Genomic DNA, 15,081 nt, shown 5'->3' on the forward strand with positions numbered 1-15,081 from the left:
TGTATATCTCCCCACCCACCTGGCCAGCTGGCTGCCGGGGCCCTCAAAGCCCCTCAGACTCTTTCAGTTCCGGTTGGCTTTGGCTGCGTGGGCCTAGAGGAACATCCATAAAAAGATTCCTCCTGTGGTAATTTACTTGCAGGTCTCCCGGTGAAAGGAATGAGTCATACAGCAAAGACGATCTTGTCAACCTAGCCAGTTCTGCTCTTCGTAGTCCCTAGGCTTTCGTGAGAAGAGATGACATTTTAGGAATCACCCAGCTGCTTGAGCCAGGGACTGACAGCCTGTTCCCCCGGGGATTCTGCAAAGACTACACGGGGCAAGAAATGAGGAAACCTGGCTCAGAAGGAGGAGGACCAGGCTGGATGATGCCACCCTCCTCTCCGTGGGAGACCGTGTTTTCTATCGACCAAGCATGTTTCCACCATTTGCCACTGAGCAGTCAACAGTGGAGAGACCTGGCCCTTCCAGGAGCCATCAAGGCTGGTTGGGGTTGTGGGCAGCCTCCTCTGGTTCTGGGCACACAAGGTAAGTGCATCATTTGTGATTGTGACCAACTTGAATCCTACCCTTAAATCAAGTGTTGGCCTCAGTTATTATCTCCTCTCTTTGTATTCTTCTAGGAAGATTCCATTGTTTGGCTTTTATCAAAACACTTACAGGGGAAATTTGAAGTGTGACTGATATTTCCCTGTCCAGCTGGTCACACTGAATTTTGACAGTTACTCTCATTAAAACTGCATAACAATCCAGTGAAGGCCACATAGGGCAGGAATTGTCACCATTGTCATCCACTTTGTAGATGAAGAAGCTTAAGCTCAGAGAGGTGAAACAACTGGCCTAAAGTAAAATAGCCCCAAAGTGGCTGGGCTGAGACCTGAACCTGGATTGTTTACTTCCCAGGCCAGTACTTCTTTCATTCCCTTATACTAGCAGGGACTTTGCCTGTAAGGGATCATGTGAAGCCAGCTGGCAAATGACATTCATAAGAGTCATGTTGGAGAGGGGTGGCAGCCGAATTGGGCTTGATGTTTTGCTTTGCTATGTTGCAACTTTGCTCAAGTGATGTGGGATCAGGCTGCTTTGATTTTCAGCTCTTCAAGAGCTCATCTTCTGCCAAATATCTTTGCCTTCTACAGATCAGCTAATCCACAAGTGTGCTCTCTAGTCTTGGAAATTCAAATCAGAGTACTTTCGTTTTTACCGAGAAGAACTGACTTTTAAAAAATATCTAGAGTCATAGAATCTCAGAGCTGGACGGTAATTTAGAGCATTAATCCAATTTTTTCAATCAATGGTCTAGGAAACCCAGGCTCAGAAGGGAATAACCTTCAAGGTCACACAGCTAGTTAATGGCAGAAATGATCTTCAGGGGCCATGACCTCTCTTCATATTTCGAAAGAGCTGTCATAGGGCAGAGGGAGTAGATTTTCCCTAGGTCTTCACAGCTTGGAGGTAGGACCCACGGCAGCTTTTGGTGGGCTCTGAGGAAGCTGCCCACTCAATTTTTTACTCTGGCCTTCTTTGGATTAGGGGAATGCAAGGAAGATGGCTACTGAGGAGTCAAAGAAGGCTGTAGGATGGGATTTGGAGACTGTTGAGAAAGCTCATGGAAATCAGGCAGGACTGGGCAGAAGGCCATAGCCCACCACTTAGGTGTTTTATGATTTCAGACAAGTGGCTTAATCAAAGTTTTTGCTTTTGAGCCCCCTCTTATCTATAAGATGTGTGTAATATCCATTCTTGGGATTATCAAATGAGGGAACAACATGCATATACATATGTGTATATATACATATATGTGTGTTCCATCAAAACATTTATAGATTATTAAGTATGTAGAGAGATGATAGAGAGATAGAGAGGTGATGGATAGGTAGGGAAACCATGGAGAGAGATCCCTCTCTATTAATGGGCAGCCCACAAAGTCCATGAGATCAGGCCCCTCTTGTCATTGTTACCCCCATCCTCCATTTTTCAAATGGAACCAACAAGCAAGCAGCATTAGCATTAACACTGAAATCCGTCTATGTCCTGGGTCTGTACAAAGATGAAGCTGTTAACTGTTAGGGCTATTACAAGGATTAGGTGAAGAAAATACCACTGATGTATTTGCGTATGTTTGGGTAGAGTACATCTCCCAGTGTCTGGCACACAGGAGACCTGCAGAAAAGTGTGGTAAACCAAACATTTGTGGAATGAATTTTTAAAAAGCCATAAGTACATCAAGCAGTCCTCTCAGTGGCTAGTAATGCCCATGTGCTCAGATGAGTTGAATAGTGGTATTATATTAGTGTTTGTGAAGAGTCCCATAATCTTAATAACTACAGCTCTCTAGGGGCACATTTAAGGACCTCAAATGAGTTGGGAATATGGCTAAGAGGAAACAGCATTCAAATCAAAGGTTCTACAGTGGTAACTAGTTGAACTTGGCTGGAAATTAAATATGGACACAGATACGGTCTGTTTCCATTTTTCTCCTATTACTTGGCAACTTATTGGACTGAAGCTAGGAGCGCAGATGCCACTGGAACTAATTGGAATCTTCCCAGGCTCTGTGCCCTGAGGTTGGTAGATGACCACAGTGGTAACATGATGGTGGAACAACTAGGGAATTCCAACATCTCATGGTTGGGAGGGAGGAAAGTAGCCAAGGCTTTCAGTGCTATAAACAAAATAGCCTGAGTCTTCTGTGGGGTCACCTGCCTATGGAGGAATCAACCAGGTCCAGCGTCTCAGAGCAGAGGGGCTGGGGTGTGTTGTGTCACTTATGAAGTGAGTGCTCCCTTGTGCCATAAAGAACCCAGTCCAAGGCCTGGCACCGAGAATGTGCTTAGCAAACATTTGGTGAATGAGTCCAATTGGAGACTCATGGATAATTGAGGACCTCGAAGAGCTTTTGTTTATGTCAACATAATAGAAACTAAAGGTGAAAAATGTAAATATTTTCTTTGTTCGTTTAGAAATAACATTTTAATGGAAAAAAACCTGTTTTCCAAAACAAACAAGAAAAATTAGACGAGTGGCATTGTTTGTTCTTTGCAAATCTCTTTAACATCTGGTTTAATAGAAGAGAGCTGGATTTTCCTACCTCCAATATATTGTGATATTATATGTCATGTAGCCTCTTTTTTTTCTTTTCTTTTTTTAAAAAATTAATTAATTTATTTATTTATGGCTGTGTTGGGTCTTTGTTTCTGTGCGAGGGCTTTCTCTAGTTGTGGCAAGCGGGGGCCACTCTTCATCACGGTGCACGGGCCTCTCACTCTCGCGGCCTCTCTTGTTGCAGAGCGCAGGCTCAGTAATTGTGGCTCACGGGCCCAGTTGCTCCGCGGCATGTGGGATCTTCCCAGACCAGGGCTCGAACCCGTGTCCCCTGCGTTGGCAGGCAGATTCTCAACCACTGCGCCACCAGGGAAGCCCTGTCATGTAGCCTCTTGAAGACTCCTCTGTATACTCACGAGGAAAAAAAAAAAACCCAAGTAATGCCTTAGTATTATTATGAAAAGATTCTTGATCTAGTAGATCCCCTGAAAGGCTCTCAGGAACCCCAAGCAGTCTGGGGAACCACTGCTCTATGGTATATATCTACCAAGGCAATTTCTGGGCGATAGGTTATGCACATTTTTAACCTTACTAAATATTTCCAAATTTCTCTCCAAAGTGGTTATGATAATTTATACCATCAGAAGCAGTGTTTGGGAGTTCCAGTTTCTCACATCTGAGTCAAAATTTGGTATTATCAGAATTTTAAAATTTTACCAGTCATGAGGGGTATGTTTTAAATTTGCATTTCCCTGATTACTAGTGAGGTTGAACATATTTTCATGAGTTTATTCAGGTGCTCTCTTCTGTGAATTCCCTGATTCTATTTTTTTTGTTCAATTTTTAATGCATTTGTTTATTCAGCTTTGATTAATAAGAGTTTTTAGTATATTCTTTATATATTCTACTCCCTTGTCAGGAATAAGTGTTCTAAATACTTCCATGCTATTGCTTGACATTTATTTTTGATGCACAGAAATTTTTTATTTCAATGTAATCAAAATCACAGGCTATACTTTTTTTCCCACAGGCTATACTTTTTTCCCACAGGCTATACTTTTGGAGTCTTACTTATTTAATTCTTCCTTATCCAGAAGATATAAAAATCTTAATTTTTTTCTTCTAAGAATTTTAAAGACCTTATTTTCACATTTAGATATTTAATCTGCCTGAAGATTGACAGGTTTTTGGTATGATGTTAAGTAAAGATATACTTTTTTTTTTTTTTTTTGCCATGCCACGGGGATTGCAGGACCTTAGTTCCCTGACCAGGGATTGAACCTGAGCCCTCGGCAATGAAAGTGCAGAATCCTAACAACTGGGCCGCCAGGGAACTCCCAATATATACATTTTTATTTTCATCTTTTATATAAAGATAACCAGTTGTCCTAGGATTATATAGTAAATGCACCATCATTTCCCCCACTTATTTCCTTATATGTGGCGAGAGCTGTTTCCAGATTCTCTATTTTGTTCCGTTAGTTTGAGTTCCCTCACTTCGTTTTTCTTCAGCAAAATATTTTTGTTATTCCTTGTTATTTTGTTATTCCTTTGTTATTTTGTTAATCCTTTACTATTAAAAGCTTTTAATGAGATACATAATACAGTTGACCCTTGAACAAGGCGGGGGTTAGGGGCGCTGGCCCTCCACACAGTCTAAAATCCGAGTATAATTTATAGTCGGCCCTCCATATCCACAGTTCCTCTGTATCCATGATTCCACATCCACAGATTTCAACCTATTGCAGATTGTGTAGTGCTGCAGTATTTACTATTGGAAAATATCCACGTATAAGTGGACCCAAACAGTTCGAACCCATGTTGTTCAAGGGTCAACTGTACATACAAAAGAATATATAAATTGTTCATGTAGAGTTTAAATTATAAAATGAACACCTAACTAGCACCTTGGAAGTCCCTTTAAACCTCTACCCAATCACATTCATTCTTCATCCCCCAAAGACTACAGGTAAACGCTGTTGTTAGTGTTGGGTTAATCATTCACCTGCTTTTTTTATAGTTTTACTGTATGTACCCCTACTACATATTGTTTAGTGTTGCCTGTTCCTAATATAAACGGAACCATATCATGTATTTTCTCCTTGTTTTCTCTTGTGACTTGCTCCCTTCCCTTATTATGTTCCTAAGATTCAGCTTTGTGAGGTGCATGTAACTATAATTTATTCATTTTTACTGCTGCATAGTATGCCATTGTGTGAATGTATCACTATGTATTCTACTATTAGTAGACAGTTGGGTGATTGTTTCAGGCTTATGCACATTTCAAACAACACTACAATGACTATTCTTTTATACGCCTCCAGATGCACATATGAAACAATTTCTCCAAACCAAGGAATATAATTGCTGGGTTATAGGGTAAGGGGATGCCAATTTCAGCAGGTAATGCCAAACTTTTCCAAAGTAGTTGTTATATTACTACCAACAGTGGGTGCAAGTTCCTGTTGCCCCACATCTTGTCTATGAATACTCTCTGTTTTACCTTTGTCAATTTGGTAGGTATGAAATATATCATTTTTGTTTTAATTTTCATTTTCTTGATTAAAATGGTCTTAAGCACATGTTTGTATGTTTATGGACCCCATGCAGTTCATTTCCTTCAAAATGTGTCTTTTGTCTAGTTTTTCTATTAGGTTATAATTTTCTTATTGATTTTTAGAAGTTCTTTACAACTTCTAGATATTAATTCTTTATCAGCTTTGTATACTTAAATATGTTATTCCAGCATGTAGCTTGTCTTTGTTACTTTCCTTAGGGGTTCTTTTAATGAACAGAAGTTCTTAATTTTAATGTAGTTGAGTTGATCATTTTCCTTATTGGTCTGTGCTTGTTTCTCTAACCCAAGATCATAAAGTTGTATGCTTGTACAATCTTCTGAATATTTTATAGTTTTGTATTTTACATTTAAGTCTTTAATAGAATTCTAAGTGATTTTCATATGGTGTGATGTTGACATTTCTTTTATTTTCCTTTCTTTTCATTTTTTTTGTGTATAGTTAAACTGTCCTCTCAGAACCATTTGTATTTGTAGTCCATCCTCCTCAATGATTTGCAATTCATTCTCTGTCATCTATTAGGATACTGTGTACATGTGCATTTATTTCTCAACTCTATGTTTGGGCCTTTGTTTTTCAGCATAAATTTTAGAATTAGCTTTTTGAATTACACACACACACACAACCTTGGGAATTATATTGGTACTGCATGTAATATATAGATCCATTTGGGAGAGAATTGATATTTTTAAAATATTGAATCTTCCTATCCAAGATCACTATATGTTTCTCCATTTAGTTATGTATTTTAAAAGAATTTTCAAAAAAATTTTACAGTTTTCTCCATAAAGGGCTTGCACATAATTTGTTAGGTTTATTGCTAAGAGTTTTCTTATTTTTTGACACTATAAATTATATTTTTAACTTAATAGACTTTATTTTTTAGAGAGATTTAGGTTTATTGAAAAACTGAGTGGAAAGTACAGAGAGTTCCCATATGTGCCCTAACACCCACCCCATACAGTTTTGTCTATTATTAGCATCTTGCATTAGTATGGTACCTTTGTTACGATTGATGAGACAATATTGAAACATTATTATTAATTAAAGACCAGAGTTTACATTAAGGTTCATTCTTTGTGTTGTACATTCTATGAGTTTTGACAAATGTGTAATGATTTGTATTCACCATTACAGTATCACACAGAATAGTTTCACTGCCCTAAAGCCCCCCTGTGCTCCACCTATTAATTCCTTCCTCCCTCCCCCATGAATCTCTGGCAACCTCTAACCCTTTTACTGTCTCCAGTGTTTTGCCTTTTCCAATATGTGGGTTTTTTCAAATTGGCTTCTTTCACTTAGCAATATACATTGAAGTTTCCTCCATGTCTTTTCATAGCTTGATAGCTCATTTCTTTTTAGCACTGAATAATATTCCATTGTACCACTATTTGAATATACTACTCTTTGTTTATCCATTCATCAACTGAAGGACATCTGGGTTGCTTCCATGTTTTGGCAATTATGCATAAAGCTGCTATAAACATCCATGTGCAGGTTTTTGTGTGGCCATAAGTTTTTAACTCCTTTAGATAAATATTAAGGAATGCAATTGCTGGATTGTATGATAAGAGTATGTTTAGTTTTGTAAGAAACTGCCAAACTGTCTTCCAAAGTGGCTGTACCATTTTGCATTCCCACCAACAACGAATGAGAGTTCCTGTTGCTCCATATCCTTTCCAGCATTTGCTGGTGTCAGTGTTTTGGACCTTGGCCTCCCTAATATGTGTGTAGCAGTATCTCATTGTTGTTTTAATTTGTAACTCCCTAATGACATATGATGTGGAGCATCTTTTCATATGCTTATTTGCCATCTATATATCTTTGGTAGGGTATCTGTTAAGGTCTTTGGTACATTTTTTAATTGGGTCTTTTGTTTTCTTATTGCTGAGTTTTAAGCATTTTTGGTATATCTTGGATAACAGTTCTTTATCAGATATGTCATTTGTAAAGATTTTCTCCCAGTCTGTGTCTTGTCTTGTCAGCTATGGGCTTTTTGTAGATGCCCTTTATCAGGTTGAAGAATTTCCTTTCTATTCCTAGTTTGTTGAGTTTTTATCATGAAAGGGTGTTGGATCTTGTCAAATGTTTTTCTACACCTATAGAGATTATCATGTGATTTTTGTTTTTTATTCTATTGATATTACGTTACATTAATTGATTTTCAGATGTTGAACCAACTTTGTATTCCTGGGATAAATCCCACTTGATCATTGTATATGTATATGTTGCTGGATTCAGTTTGCCTGTATTTTGTTGCTTGTGTTGGATATTTTTACATTCTTCTTTAACTTTTTTTTCTGCTTTGCAATTAGGTTACTTGGAATAGTTTTATCTTTTCTTGTTTTCTTTAAAGCTTTAGGAGGAAACAGCAGCATCTGTTCTATACTTAGTTATTTCCTACCAGAGGCAAGACGCTTCCATATACTCTATACTATACCCTGTGAATCATGAGATTTCCAGTGTGGCTGGTGGGAACTGGCTCTATTCCCAGCTCTATTAGAAGTCCAAGCATAGATTCCCTGAATTTGGAGGAAAGCTCTTTCTCTAGCCTTGGCTAGTGTTCTCATATGCATGTGCTGATTAGTACTCTGCCAAATCCTTGACAGGGATCCTCTGTGAATCTCCTTAATTTTCTCTCTGTGCAGGTTTTTCTTCTTTTGTACTCTGTCCTAGCTAACTCTAGGTGCTTTGGTCTCCTCTGACTCTCAGCATCCCTCCTTATTTTCAGGGAAACACAAAACAGTTGTGGTGTAATGAAAAGTGAACTGGATTGTGAGTCAAGAGGCCTGGTTTCTAGATCTAGTCTGCCATACCATTGCCTCATTGTGTGACTTTGATCACGCATCTGCCCCCTCTATGAGAAGTCAGGATCTCTCTATTTAACAAGAGGATTGCTTTAGATGACTTTTCAGCTCTATAATGCATAACAACACATATGTGTTCCATTTTTCACAATTTACAAATAACTCTCATATCCATTTTCTCATTTATTCCTCCTCTGTGTGGTAGTCAGGGAAAGAATCATTGTGCTTTTTTACAGGTGAGGAAACTGAGTCTCAAAGATGTGGTATCATAAGGCAAATAAATAGGAGTATTTGGACTCAAATTCAGACTTCGTTTCCCTAAATCCAATGCTATTTCTACTTCATATACTAAATTCCATGACCCCAGAGTTTCATTTGTTCACTCAACCAATACTAATGGACTATGTGTTCATCTGCACTTTTGGGTCAGCAGACAATTTCAAGAATATCCTAGAATTTATCAGAAAGCACGAGTCAATTTTTTCTTGAGCAGAACACTTCTATATTAACTGGCAGATGGTCAGGAGGGCTCATTCAGTATGGTGAAAATCCCCTCATATTTTTGCCATCTTAACTAGGATATCAGAGGGATTAGCCCAACCCAAATGGTTATTTGGTTATTTTTGAGTTCTGGGATCACTGGCTCAGTGTGGTATTTCCTTTGTGCCCTTGGAGGCACTGTACATACTGAGTAGTTTTCCTCTTTTACACTGACTGCTTGGAACACATTTGATGTTGCAGTCCTTGGAGGCCAGACTTCGATGTAGATCAGCTAAATGTCCCAGGGCCTGGCACTATGACACTCAGAGACCTCTCTGATGTTCCCTTAGAGGCTTGGCAGCAGTGGATTCTTGGCAGTGCATTTCCCCGACTCTCCAAATTTACAGTTCCTCTTCACATGACACTCAGGCTGCTGTAGCTCATGAAGACCTTTATAAAGACCAGCTTGGAACTGAGTATTAGGAAACTGCACACAGAGTATTGTTCTTGCGGGAGTTCTTTCAGTCGTTCAGCACATATTTGTTGAGTGCCAATTTTATTCCAGGCAGTGTGCTAGGTGATTGAAATACATCAGTGAATAAAGCAAAGTTTCTTCCCTCATGGAACTTACATGTAAGCAGGAAAAGACAGATGGTAAACATGATCCATATATGAATTTTATGATAGTATATTGGAAGGTAATAAATGTTTATGAAAATGAAAAAGTAGAACAGGGTAAGGTGGATTGAAAGTACAGTGTATATGTGGGGAGGATGGTGAGGTTGGGGCAGGATGATATATTAGAAGGTGGTTTGAATAGGCCTCATCGAGAAAGTGGTATTTAACCAAAGACTTGAACAAGGTGAGGAAATTAACCTTATGAAATTCTGGGGAAACAGCATTCTAGAAAAAGGGAACCGTCAATGCAAAGGCCCTGAGGCAGGAGTGAGACACATGTTTGAGGAACAGTAAGGAGACCAGTGTGGCTGAAACAGAGAGAGCAAGGTGAGTGGCAGAAGAAGATCAGACAGGTAACAAGAAAAGGGACCTGATAGTACAGGGCCTTACAGGACATTTGTTAGGACTTGGAATTTTCCCTTTGAGTGAAATGGGGAGCAAAGGAGTGACATGATCTGACTTAACACGTTAGAAGGATTTCTTTGGCTGCTGTATTGAGAATACACTGTAGGGGTCAAGGGGCAAAGCAGGAAGACCATTTAGAATGCTAAGGCAGTAATCTAGATATGAGATAAGGGTGGATTGAGCCAGGGTGGTAGCAGTGGAGGTAGTAAAACCTGGTGGGATTCTGAATATATTCTGAAGGTAGAGTCATCAGAATTTGCTGCCAGATTGCTGTAGCATGAAAGAAGTGACAAGTTTGATGCAGATGCTTTTGGCATGACCAATTGGAAGGATAGAATTGCCATCAAATGAGACAGGGAAGGCTATGGGTGCACAGGTTGGAGAAAAATATCAATAATTTAGTTTTTCACATGTTGAGTTTGAGATATCTTATGTTCACACAAAGCCCTGTATGTGATTGTTTGTAAAGGTTTTATTCATAACTTTCAAAACTGCAGACAACTCAGATAGCCTTCAACAGATGAAAGGATAAACACACTGTGGTAATCCATGCAATGGAATACTATACAGCAATAAAAAGGAATAAACTAGGGATACACACAACAACATTGATGAATCTCAGACGCATTAACCTAAGTGAAAGAAGCCAGACTCAAATGGCTACATACTGTAAAATTCTATTTATATAACATTCTGCAAGAAGCAAAACTAAAGGCACAGAAAAAGATCAACATTTGTCAAGAAATGGAGATGTCAGAAAGAGTTGACTACTCAGGGGCACAAGAGAAGTTTTAGGGGTACTGGAAATGTTCTATATGTTGATTGTAGTGATAGTTATACTAACTCTACGTGTTTGGCAAATCTCATAGAACTATATACTAAAAAGGGTGAATTTTATTGTATGTAAATTATACTTTAATAAATCTAAGTTAAAATATTATGTAGCCCATTCTTCAAATTGCTGGGGTAGAACACATATTAGTTGAATGAAAATAAATGAATCAATGAACATGAGACAGTGTTTGTAGTAGGGAAAAGCAATCACCTTTTGTGCATCAAGTTTCTGTGCCTTGGTCTCTTATAAAGTAGTGAAGACTCTTTATTTTGATTCCAAGTGCTAGTGCCTGAAAGGGGTGACCAGTCATGGCCACTACTGTCAAATGCACAATGTATGATCATCATAGATTCTGATGGTCTTAGTAAAGCAAGAGCATGTGGATTAAAGCATTCACACAAAGCATTTGGCAGTATAGGTATGATGAATGTTTCTTGGGTCTTTTCTTTCCTGCTATGGGGATTGTAGCTGTGTTTCATATGTTTCAGAGGGCAGCTTTGAGCCGTGTCCCAATGCAAATGGAAAATGGAAATTTCTGGAAGGTATTTTTAAAATTTGCCTATTGTACAAACAGACTTTTCTTGATTTTTCTAAATCGTTTGCTCCAGTTTGCATCTGTGGGTTTTTGTTTAGAGAGCAGCTGTAGAGAATTACAGCTCCCAGCCTCAGACTTACAGATTATATCTTTGCACGTTCTGAAATCAGTCAATGTTATTTCAGAGGCTTGCTGCTTGAGGATTCCCTCAGAGCGCTTATGGGACTCACCAAAAAGAAACAGTCTGCCTTGGCCTCTACTCCCCTGCTCTGTCTTGAATTTACAAAGTTCCAAGCAAACACAAGAATTATGGTACCTTGTCAGACACAGAGGAAGGCTCTACATCTGTCCCAGGTCCTTGGAGCTCCCAGTTCTCATTATTAGCTTTGATAGAAACTTCCAGTGGGGCCTGGCTAGACAATAGTCCACAAGCCATTGCCATTAGATGGATTACAGTCACAAAAATAAGCTTTGGACTGTGAGCTGCCTGTAGCTTATCTTAATGCCACAAGAGCATTGAAATGACTGCTTCTAATTAGCCAGCCATATGGCTTTGCTGCATTCATGAGCTCTACCAAACACAGTCAATCAAAGTTTATGCGCTTGTTTCCGTTCAGTCCCCAGTCTCATCTGCCCTTTCCCACCTCTGTACCATTGCTCTTGCTCTTCCCTCCACCTGAAATACTCTCTTGTTCCCAGCGCTCCCAGGTATGCCTGTTGAAATGCTCCCATTCTTTAAAGCCAAGTTCCCATCCCCTCTCCTCTTGGAGGCCTTCCTGAAACTCTGCCCTGGAACACTTCCTCCCTCCATTGACCCTCCTGAGTGATACATATGTCCCTGTCTTAATACTCCTTCTAGACCACAAGTGATGGGAGGATAAATGCAGGGCTTAGTCGTCCCTGTACCTCTTCACCTCTCTCCTTCCTCCACCCCCTCCTCTCCATCTCATCTCTGGGTCTGCCACAGAGCCCTGTTCAGAATGCACAATCAGGAAACGTTTGCTGACGTGAAAAGCCAGAAGTCAGGATGAGCAAATGATTGAAATTCTGCCCTCTGCATTAACCCGTGGGAAATCAGACAAGTTTTGAGTGTATGCCACTCAGCATGCAAATATCTAACATTGTCTTTAAGTGTTTAGAATTTCAATATATAAACTCAGTTATAATTAAGACTTCAAAACTCTATAGATTTCTTCTACCTCCACATAGAAATCAGAAAAAAATAACACTTCAGCGAACAAAAATGAATGTCTGCTTGAATTTAAGAAACTTGTAGATTCTGATTGTTTAAAGAAAACTTCAAAGCAGAAGGGAACTGAGCAGTATTTAATTCAAAGAGTTCATCTGATTACAGGTGAGACACACAATTCCCTGTATAAATGGCAGCAAAAGACTGCATTGTCAATTAGAGAGAGGAACACAAATATGGAGGTAGAATTCATACCTTGTCTGATTTGAAACCTGAATATTTACTGTTGAGATTTGTATGAGATTAGATCTCTCTGCTTAAACACTAAATCAAGCTTAACAGGAGGACATATTGCAAATAAACAATGTTCTCTCAAATGGTATCTTTAATCCTTTCATTAAAAAGGAAATCTAGCTGAGCTTTTTATTGCAGACATTGATGGCTCTATAAGTTCTGATGAGCCATGTGCTAGAATTCGTGCACCCTTAATAAGAAAAGGTGTACCTTGCTGACTTATGGATGCAGCAGGGCTTACAAGGCACTGGCTTAACACCCAGGAATGTCTGGGTTCCAGTCTTGTCTCTGCTTCCAACTTGGGCAAGTCCCTTCTCCTCCCGGGGCCTTGGTTTCCACGTTACAAATAATTGAATTATGCTGGTATTTTCTATCAATGAACCTTAGGCAATGAAGCAAAGTTCGTTAAGTTGCAGTTCTCCTGCTGTTTTATGCTATTGTTCATTATTTAGTCCATTTGCAACCACACCCTATAGTTTTTAAGTATGATAACAACTTAAAAGACTGACATGGTGTCAATATTTTTTAAATGTCTTTGGCGTTTCATCTCTCTGGATGCATTAACCTTCTCATCATTGTGATGAGTGTTAAAGTCAATCAAGAAAATGTCAAACTTCTGTCAATTTCCTCCCTTGCATTTGTTACTGTGGAGAAACCTCACTGAAAGTATTGTATTAAAGCACAGTCCTTTAGCTTAACTTCTTCATTTGTGGCAGGGAAGGGTCTGGAAGCTGCAGGCATCAAAGCATACTGGGAAATTGGGTTGCTAGCACTCAGCATCTGGCCATTACACCAATATGTGTGCACTACCCCAGCCATGGATGCCTACAGAGATCCGTTTGTGGGCCTTGACATAACATATGACACTCTCATGTGTTGGGACCCAGCCAAGAGTGGCCTGCTCAGTGGGACTAGGAACAAGATCCTGGTTTGGGCCCATAGACAAATCATCCAGCTGTCAGAGGAAATTATCTATCTTTTATCCAGATATTTTGACTTCACGTACTGGGACTTATTACAGTGGGGTATATTCAACTGGAAGGGCCCATTTTGTTGCTCTTCATTGATTGCCTGTCTAGAGACAGTTTCCTTCTGAGGGACTGAGGGTGTTGAGCAGGAATCTCAGTATACATGGCCTGCAGAAACAGAAATCTCATGTCTGATGAGTTAGCCTTGCTGTTCAAAGACGTACTTCATCTCTCTCCCTAACCATTTGCACTATCGTATTTATAGGATATCAGGGGCATTCTCATCTGCTTCAAGAAGGGAGGTGGAGATGAAATGATTTTTTTTTTTAAACCTGGTCACTGCTCTGTAAAGTAGTCAAGTTTACACTGACAATATGAGAAATTTTGACTGCAAAAATAAGCAATGAAATTTTCTTATTTCCTGGAACTATATCGACACTGGTGATGATGAATATTTTCTTTGGAGTTACATTTTTGCAGTTTGAACTTTTAGCTGGGCTTCCCCCTAATATCTTTTTTTTTAAATCAATGCTATTCTTTGAAGAACAGTTAATAAAATTATTAAAGAAAATGAAGGAATATTTTCCACCTTCTCCATTTTAAAAGAGATATTCATGATAAGGAAACTTAGTGTCTGATACAGAAACACTCAGAAAGTTGATACCAGCCACTTCAGAAATCAGTGATAGTTATTTTTGTCAGTACAACTGAAATTACTTAGTGAGGTAGGGGTCTGATTATTCTTTTTATTAAACAAAATCCAAAATATTATCTACTTTTATGTCAGAACCTTATTTGAGCTTCGTTCTGTTTTGAACTTTATAACCTACTTTACAAATTTGGTAATTCCTTAGTGGTCCAGTGGTTAGGATTCTGGGCTTCTACTGCCAGGGGCCTGGGTTTGGTCTCTGGTCAGGGAACTAAGATCCTCAAGCCGTGTGGCATGACTAAAAAAAAAAAAAAAATTGAATTACTTTTCTTCTGTTCTTGGTACAATCTGAGGCTCAAACCATCTTGACTTCTTTTGACTTTGAAAAATGTGAATGCAAAGTGATACTACTATTGGTGCTATTACTTTTTTCACTGAATTCAACAAATATTTGTATTGTTAGCCAGATACCAGGCACCTTGTGTGTTTTCAGTGGTCTGCCACTATGTCATCCTTAAAAGGCAGGCTGGCTCTGTGAACCCCAGGTATACTGAGCAAAGGGCAAGATTCTGGAAACTGGAACATACTTATTAAATGGCAAGTCCCAAGAAACCCCTCTA

The 15,081-nt window shown here is 39.1% G+C and overlaps 1 protein-coding gene across 1 annotated transcript in view; it reads left to right on the forward strand.

Annotated features, from left to right (window-relative positions):
- The first annotated feature begins 233 nt into the window (after positions 1-233).
- The window catches only part of PASD1 (PAS domain containing repressor 1), a 168,101-nt gene continuing 153,253 nt past the window's right edge, over positions 234-15,081 (forward strand). The window contains exon 1 of the mRNA XM_082444880.1: positions 234-528. The gene's annotated coding sequence lies outside the window, so the exon portion shown is untranslated. The remainder of the gene's footprint in view (positions 529-15,081) is intronic.

Source organism: Balaenoptera physalus (genome assembly GCF_965194825.1).
Source record: "Balaenoptera physalus genome assembly, chromosome: X".
Classification (NCBI taxonomy): domain Eukaryota; kingdom Metazoa; phylum Chordata; class Mammalia; order Artiodactyla; family Balaenopteridae; genus Balaenoptera; species Balaenoptera physalus.